Source organism: Cicer arietinum, chromosome 1 (assembly GCF_000331145.2).
Source record: "Cicer arietinum cultivar CDC Frontier isolate Library 1 chromosome 1, Cicar.CDCFrontier_v2.0, whole genome shotgun sequence".
In the NCBI taxonomy this organism is placed as follows: domain Eukaryota; kingdom Viridiplantae; phylum Streptophyta; class Magnoliopsida; order Fabales; family Fabaceae; genus Cicer; species Cicer arietinum.
In genome coordinates, this window is record NC_021160.2 from 45471312 (window position 1) to 45479863 (window position 8552).

At 29.4% G+C, this 8552-nt stretch overlaps 1 long non-coding RNA gene across 2 annotated transcripts; it reads left to right on the plus strand.

Moving 5' to 3' along the window:
- Positions 1-3441: 3441 nt before the first annotated feature.
- LOC101500901 (uncharacterized) lies at positions 3442-7739 on the plus strand. 2 transcript variants are annotated; one of them, XR_012162285.1, is made up of 7 exons: positions 3442-3602; positions 4107-4201; positions 5750-5894; positions 6645-6864; positions 7001-7041; positions 7131-7162; positions 7285-7739. It is a non-coding gene; the product is annotated as an uncharacterized lncRNA (long non-coding RNA). The 2 variants fall into 2 exon arrangements; XR_001143244.3 differs by having other exon boundaries at positions 5750-5838.
- Positions 7740-8552: the final 813 nt, after the last annotated feature.

Genomic DNA, 8552 nt, shown 5'->3' on the forward strand with positions numbered 1-8552 from the left:
ACTCTTTCTAATGTTTGTGTCCATATTTTGAAGGTTATGAAATATAAGGTAAGGAATAATAAGTATGTGCTAAAGGCCAAACGCCAAAAGCTTGGGTTTGGAACTTATACAAACACAAGGGAATCATGAGCTTTAAAATTAATGTGGTCTTTGTACTTTTGCTTGGGCTTGGTTATTTTTTTATATATATATTTTTTGTTTCATTAATTGTGGAACCACAAACTTTCGTTGAGCTTTTTGCTTCATTGATGCACTAAAAGTTCAATCTCTTTTTTCATTCTTTACCTCATCTAACTCTTTTTTTCCCCTTGTGGTGAATTATGGAACATGATCCGAATAGTACTCCTGACCCTTATGATGGCTTTCTTCTTCTTTCTCTAAACTAGATGGCTTTCTTCTTCTTTCTCTAAACTAGTTTTTCAAATGGGACAAAAACGTTAGGAGGGACTTGTTGGTTTTTTCTTTTCTTTTTTGTTGAAATGGTTTTTCCAAAAACATAAAAATATATTAAAGAGACTAGAAATGAGAAGTTAGGTAGTTCAACTAGTTTGAATTAAATATTAAAGGAAAAAAACTTAATACAAATCTTGAAGAAAGAGAAGTTTATTAATTTAACTAACAATATTAACATTTTACCTATAACAGAAAGAAGATTAAAAATAGGTTACCAACAAATATTTCATTTATTTCTAATAAATAGTTAGAAATGTTTTTATTGGACAACTTTTTAAAAATGATTAGAAATGGGTTACAACATTTATTTTCCAACAAATGATTTTGTTAGTTACCAACAAATCTTTCATTCATTTATACTATTATTACATATCAATTGAAATGCATTAATTCGTAAAATTATGAAGCAGATAATTTGAGAGGCAGCTAACTCTAGATATTTTGGACATTAAGCAAAATCATTAGAGATATTTAATAAAAAACAATCTAATACTAAAAAGCAAAATACATTGAATTATAATTAAAATTTAATTTACATGCATTGGTATAGAATAAAATATTTTACATAAACTCTTTATACTAATATTGTATATAAAGTAAATTCTTATAATTATTTGCCAATGGGACACTTTCTATTGATATACAACTATTTTTATCTTCATCTATTTACTTGCCAACTGTAGTATGCTAATTAAGTGACCTTACATTATATATATAAAGTAAAATAAATGATATAAGAAATATATTCATAGCAATATTTATAGTTTTCTTGTGCCAAGCTTTCTCTACCATTCCAAACTTTTGCCATTTAGAAATTTTAGATATAACAAGACAATATATGCATCTTAAGCACAATATAATGTTTTTAGGATTTTTTTTAGCATATAGACCCAATTGAAAGTGTATACATGTTAGGAATAGTGGACTATACTTTAATTTGGGGTTCACTTATTAAAAATATTTTTTATAAGCACAAAATATATTCATAAAAGAGAATAAAAAATACTTAAATTCATTAAAATTAAACATTATACTATTTGATCCACTAGAATGATCATACCACAACACTTAGGTCGCTAAAGCAGTTATTAAATATCAGTCGTCAACAATTAACCATTAATGATTTATCAATTAAATTAAAAAGGTCTCGGATTCGGTCGCTAAAAACAATAGTGACTAATTTTTTAATAATAGTGATCGAAAAATCGGTCACTAAAAACGAAATTTCTAACAATAAAATATATACATATGTCATATGGATTTGATTTGCATACACTTGTAATTTTCAAAAACTCAACTATTTAAATTTAAAGCAGATTTATTATTTTAGAAATTCAAATTTTAAATGTAAATCAGTTTTATATTGTTAATAGGTTGTTTCTATAGTACATATTCGATCTTCTTTTTTGACAGAAAAACCATGAACTTACTGAATTTGTGTGCTGCCACACAGAGTGGTGTCAAAAGATATATACTAATTTGATCAATCAAACAGCATTAAAATTCTAAGCAATTACCTCCCATTCAACTCTACACACCAAACTTTCTGAGCACTATAACTTTTAACCAAAATTAGAGCAATTACCAGCTGCATATATATTTAATATATACACATTACAACCATACATATATACTGATTACTACACCTACTAGCCACTTAAATTCTTTATGTTAATTAATTTCAAAATACCATATATATTCAACTTCTAGTGACCTATTTAAGCCATGCATGATGACTAATAAAGCCACAACAACCAAAGTAATATTTTGCATAAAAAATAAAGCAGCCAATTAAATCCAGAAAATTAATGATGATAGCATACTAACTACCGCGATCCTTAAATGTTCTAAATAAAACCACGAGACTAAAAAAGGAATACCAAATTATTGTCTTTGAATTGATATTCTTGACATTAATTAGTTCCTATTCTTAAGTTGTTACTATTACTTTAGTTACTTTAGCGGTACAAAGTCAAACAAACCAACCAATTACACTACAACATTTTAGATGTAGTGCAACACCACTTTTAAAGCCAACATAAAAACTGTTTCGGTTGGATGTTTTGCTGTACTGTAGGGATAAGAACTGTAATTAAATTTATATTTTTACACAATAATAAAAGGTTGTTCTATCAAAAAATGTTCATTTACGATAAAAAAAATAGTTATGAAAGAAAAAAAGAATATATATGTCATATTTTATTTGTTATGACTATTTCACTTTATTATTTTTACTGTATGATTGGTTTATATCGGTACTCTTAATTTTTTAACAAATAGATTCTACGTTAGTATCTACATATTATATATTAAGTTGATCAAATTATTTATACGGATACATTTATTTTTTCAATTTATTTTTCTTTAATTTAATAAATTATTTTTTTTCATTTTTTTTAATTCTAATTAAAATTAAAGTCATTATCGAAGTTCAATTTTTTCCTTTCATCTCACTAATCCTGTCCATCACCTAAGAAAATCGCTCCCTTCCTCCCTCCTTCCACCTTGTGAGAATAACTCTCCACCATTCTTCCACCACTACAAGAAGATCTCTCCTCTGTCTCACTCCTAATTTGCTCGTGTTTGCGATGTCGTCTTGGTGTCTTCGATTATGCATCGTCATCATTGTGTCGTCGTTTCTAACTTTGATTCTTAATGAACTAATGAGAGACATAAACGATGCCGAACGTAAGAGAGAGACCGTAAAAAAACATTCATGAACAAGCAAGGAAGAGACAATAAGAAGAGAGAAGAAACTTGTGTATTTTATATATACCATTTAATAAATAAATATTAATTATTTTAAAATAGAATAAAAATATAAAATTTTAAAATTTGATGGCATTAAATTTTAAATATGATCAAATATTTAATCTGATATTATCGAAACATTTCTAATTTTTAATTATACCAAAAAATTCCTAATTTTTTATTTTATTTTTGAAAGATAATTGTATGTGTCAATGTTTAATTGGTTTGACAATTTCATAAGAAATTTTTTTACCGTTGAATATCTCGTGATTCTTCACTGAGAGGATGCAACATTTTTCACTATGGCGATTCTTCATTGAGCGTCTTGATCAACGTCTCTCGTATCTCTCGCGATTCTTCACTTCGCGCTTTTCCAATCAATTTCAGAATCATTTACGGTATCAATTTTGATTCATTTCAACTCAATTTTTTTAATCCCGAACACAAAATTTCCGGCTCAAGTGATTTTCTGTATTATTCATTTTATATTGTATATATTAAGCATTAGAAATTCGACTTCAAGTAGATTTTAACTGTGCTTAGGGTTTGGATTTTTATGATTTGATGTTGTGTATGTTAAGAATTTGATATCTACTGTATTTAGGACTAGTTGGTGGTATTTAAACTCTCTGGTGTGTTGGATTTTAAGAACTCGTGCTAGTTTTTTGAATTTGTTGATTTCGTATCTTTCAGTTTAGTTGTGTTTAATTCTTCAATCATTTGCAAATGACTTGATTCTTCACTCACTTTCAGAGATTTAGAAGTTTCGATCTACAAATCTTCTTGATCTTCATCCTTCGCAAATCCATCAATCTATTTCTATAATAAGCATAAATTTGATCTCTTAGGGAATGAGTAGTTTCCATTAATTTATGCTGATTAAGTTTTGTATCAATTTGCAGATACTGTAATAATTGATATGAGTGGTGTGATCATCAACAAATTGAGATTGCAAAGTCTTAATCAACTTTCTGCCAATAGATTCTAGCATATGAAGGTATTCAATTGTTGTTTTATTTAATTATTTTGAGAATGTTGGTATCACTCACTATAAGGATCTTCCTAATATAAAGGAAGATAAAAAGAGAAGTTGAGTGAAAGTGTTAATTAAGTAGCAATATTGATGCAAATTAAATATGATAGAAGAAGTATGGAGTGATATTTATCAGTTCTAGCGGATTACAATTGTTTGGACAATCAAGATGTGTGTTAAAGCTGCATATTTTGAACTGCACTATATATGGTTGTCTTATCCTGATAAAAGCTTTGCCTTTGGACTTAAATCTACCCTTGAGAAAAACAAGGTTTTGCAGAAAGTTTTGCTTATTCTTGCTTTGATTGGAACTTGCATGCTATATTGGTGATGGTGTCCTTACACCGCTCTTAGGTTGGTCATGTTGAGTATGACTTATATTCTTAGTTTGATTGGAATTTGGATGGTTGTTGGTGTCTTTACGCATGCTCTTAGATTAGTGATGTTGAGTATGACTGTTAGAACTTAGATTAGTAGTTAGTTAATAAGTTAGTTAGTTGAGGTTGTTTTAAGGCTACTTGTATAAATAGGGAGGTTAGGGGATTAGAGAGAGATGATTGAATATTTGTAATCAATTGTTCAATAGAGAACGTTCTCGATTGTAAAGGGGAAACCCTTGGAGGAGAGATTTCTCTCCTAGTTCTCAATAAAAGTGTTATTTCTTAGGAATCTTATTCTTGGGTTCCTAACAAGGACTTATACGCTTCCAAAAACTAATGGAGTTTGACAACCATCAATTTCTGATTGTAAACTGCCTAAAATATTCTTTCTAGATTATATATATATGTATTTATTGTTTTAAGTGCTTAGTTGTCAAATCAATTTTATATATATATATATTTATTGTTCTGGTCTGAGTGCTTAGCTCTTAGTTTCTTCTTCTAGAACTATAGTTCACACTATCATGTTGTTGGTTCAAAAATTAAGCATACTAGTTCCTATAGAACGAAATAGCCAATCTTATTATTATATCCATTCTAGTGCTGCATTAGATATTTGTTTGTTTGAAATGTAGTTGTGTTTTGCAACAAAACAATTAAATAGTGATGATTGTATTTCTTTTGACCAAATATGATAGATGTATGCCATGACTGTATTTCGTCATAAATGCATTGCCATATGCAATCCTATTGTTGAGCCAGCTCTCAAGTGTAGTTGCTTATGAAGATCTTGGAATTGTAGATCTACTTGTGGACCTGTTTTGCACTTATCGGTTTCCTTCATAAATTAAATATAATGCATGCATTGCACTAGGAATGGATTATATGATGCAAGACATTTTATTATTTGTCTTATTTATGGGGATTGAAAATGTTAAACATTATTTCTTTATGCTACTATATTAAATATGATTTAAAGTGAATTGCAATCAAAGTGAGTTGGCAAGACATTTCAAATTGGATAGTTTCATGATGGTAACTGATTTAATTAATTTTTTAATGGAAAAAATAGCTAACAATTAATTTATTTTGAATTTGTTTGAATTAGCTTTTTTGATATTATTACCTACAGAACAGGAGCAGGAAGAAAACCGACCCATGATTTTCTGTCACTCTACAATAATTCAACTGTTGAACAAGATCCAAGGCCCTCTGCTCAAGGTATTCTGTTTTTGAATCTTTAACTGAGGAGTTGAAGTGTTGAACGAGGACTATAAGTTAGTGTTTCCTCTACACTGTTAGCTAATTTTGATTCATGTTTTCAATATACTTATTCTTGTTGAAAAAGACTGCATATAGACTGTGATTTGTTTTTTCCCAGTTATGATTTCAGTGAGTAATTAAGTTTCTCAGCTGCATTGGGGTTAAGCTCTGTGGTAGAACAGTTTGTTAACTAATTTTTAGGGATATATACTGTAGAGAATAGCATCTAACTAAATTGTCTAACTTGATGGATAGTACTAATCAACTAAATTATTTGCATATTTATCAATCAATTGTATCCTTAGTTAAATGAAAAACATGTTCAATTAAAGATTCATTAATGCCTAAACTATCCAATTTGAAATGATGAAGAGGTCTCTAATCCTTATGCCAATACCCATTACTCTGTGGATAAGACTGACCAGTTAATCATTGGAGTTTGGATAGGGACAAAGTTTGGCTATCATATTCTATTGTTGTCCATGTAATGTGAGGGATTAGCTCTTACCATGTTTTCCATTTGCATTGTATAGAAAAGAAGAGAAATAATAAATGAAAGGTTAAGAATCCTTCAAAATTTTGCCCCTAATGAAACTAAGGTAGTTTTATTTCTCAATGGCATACAGACAACTGTTAGTACCTATTTTATGTGCATCTATATGATTGGATAATTGTGCTTCAGATGTCATCTTAAGGTACTTGATAGTTTAGCTTGTTGAATTTGTAACGTTTTAACTTTTCTCTTTATCACTATTTCTTTTCAGGTTTTTCAATGTCATCTAAAGAATTACATTTGTGCAGCCCAATAAGGACTTGAATTTGCAGTTTAATTTGCTTGATCGTTAGTGGATTACTGCAGGTCCCTACTTCTCATGGCAGTTATGCGAGAAATTTCTACAACCTTGCACTCCCACTCAAAACCTCACACTTCTCTTTTTTAATGTCTCTTCCTTTGTAGAAAGACTTCCCAGATTTTTGTTAAAGGTACTTTTTTTTTCTTTTAGTTGTTTCACGTTCTTCTTTGGGCAGAGATTGAGCTTTTTCATATCCCTGGTTTAGTGTTATCTGGGTTTCATTTATCCTAATAATTTTGTTTAACTATTTTGGGTTTTACTTCTAGGTTTCCATTTTGACTGGTACTACCGCTCGTCTGTATAAGAAGTATGATTTGCGATAACCAAAACTTTTTCCTTTATGTGTATGTTATGAGCAGATTGAATTTAGATTGTTGAACTTTTTTTTTTATGTAGGGATGAACGACTTCAACACATTCTATATGCAAGTAAGTGGGAATAAATGCTTATAAATGTATTCGCAGTTTTCTTTAAAATTTCAAATTATGAGTTTGTTGTAAGTTATTTTCCTTTTCCTTCTATTTTTGACATCGTGTAATATTTTTCCTAGGTTGTGTTTGAAGTATTGAAGCATCTTTATAGACTGTTTAATGCCATATTAAAGGTTTCCTCAAGTGGTTCCCCAATTATAGATTGGTAAGGCAGGGCAGTGGCTCTTAATGTTGGGAGCAAGGCAGAGCAGTGCTGAAATTGTGTGACACTTCATGTTGTAACCATAATTTATTCTCAGTTAGAAAATAGTTATACCTATATTTGACGTAATTGATCTCAAATTTCTCCCTAACTATGTTACATTATTTTTATAAAATAGATTATAAATTTATTAATTTAAAAGAACTTTCAAAAGTAATTTCAATAGTTTCAAATTATGTATGTGTTGTATATCATGTTTTAGGATTAGTTGGGAATTAGGTAAGAAATAGATATGTTGCTAGGGAATCAGAATTTTGTACAATGTTTACTGTGAATTAGCTTGAGATTTGCTTTTGATTATTTTAAGGTCAACTAGAAATCAGCTACGAGCTTTTTTCCTAGTAATTTTCTTCTTAATCCATGCTATGACATATTTGAAAGCTATTTTGTAGCAAATTTGCAGCTATCTTTATGTGCCAAAGATTAGCTACTCTTTAATAAAGATATTCAATGATTTTAAGTATTATGAACAATGGTTAAAAAATGTCGTCATAGAGTAATTTTAAAACCGTTGTCATAAAGTTTTTTGTTAGTGTTACCTATAGTTAGTTAAAGCTGTTAATATGCAAGGCCTTACCCGACAATGGGTCAAAGATTATTGTCAAAAGAAAAGACAACATTTTTTTAATTTTAAATGACACTTTTGAAGTGTTGTCATAGATATAAAATGTTGCGGTGCAAAGAAATCAAACATAATGCAAAAGAAGCAGCATTTTGGTAAACCATTAAGATTCACCAATTGTGCAGAAAAATCAATAGCCTCACCTGTCAGAAGGGTATGGTGAACAGAGATTTGAAATGCAGAACAGTAAACAGCATTACATTTTTGGAAAATTGGATGCACTTAATAGAGAGTATAAATAAAACAAGTCAGAAAAATGACTAGCAATTGTTTCATATTTCGGCACTAGTTAAAGACCATGAACTGACATTTCCTAACTCCATAAGACCAACCACATTCATATACCCTCCCTGCCTCAAATAATTGTGTCATACAATTGTTAGATGTCCGATAAATCTGATATTTTTTACCACTAGGATAGGTAACATGTAACATTCATGTTATACCTAATCATAATCGGACCTTGATGGAGAGGGAGGTTCGAGTAGATATTTGGTTATTTA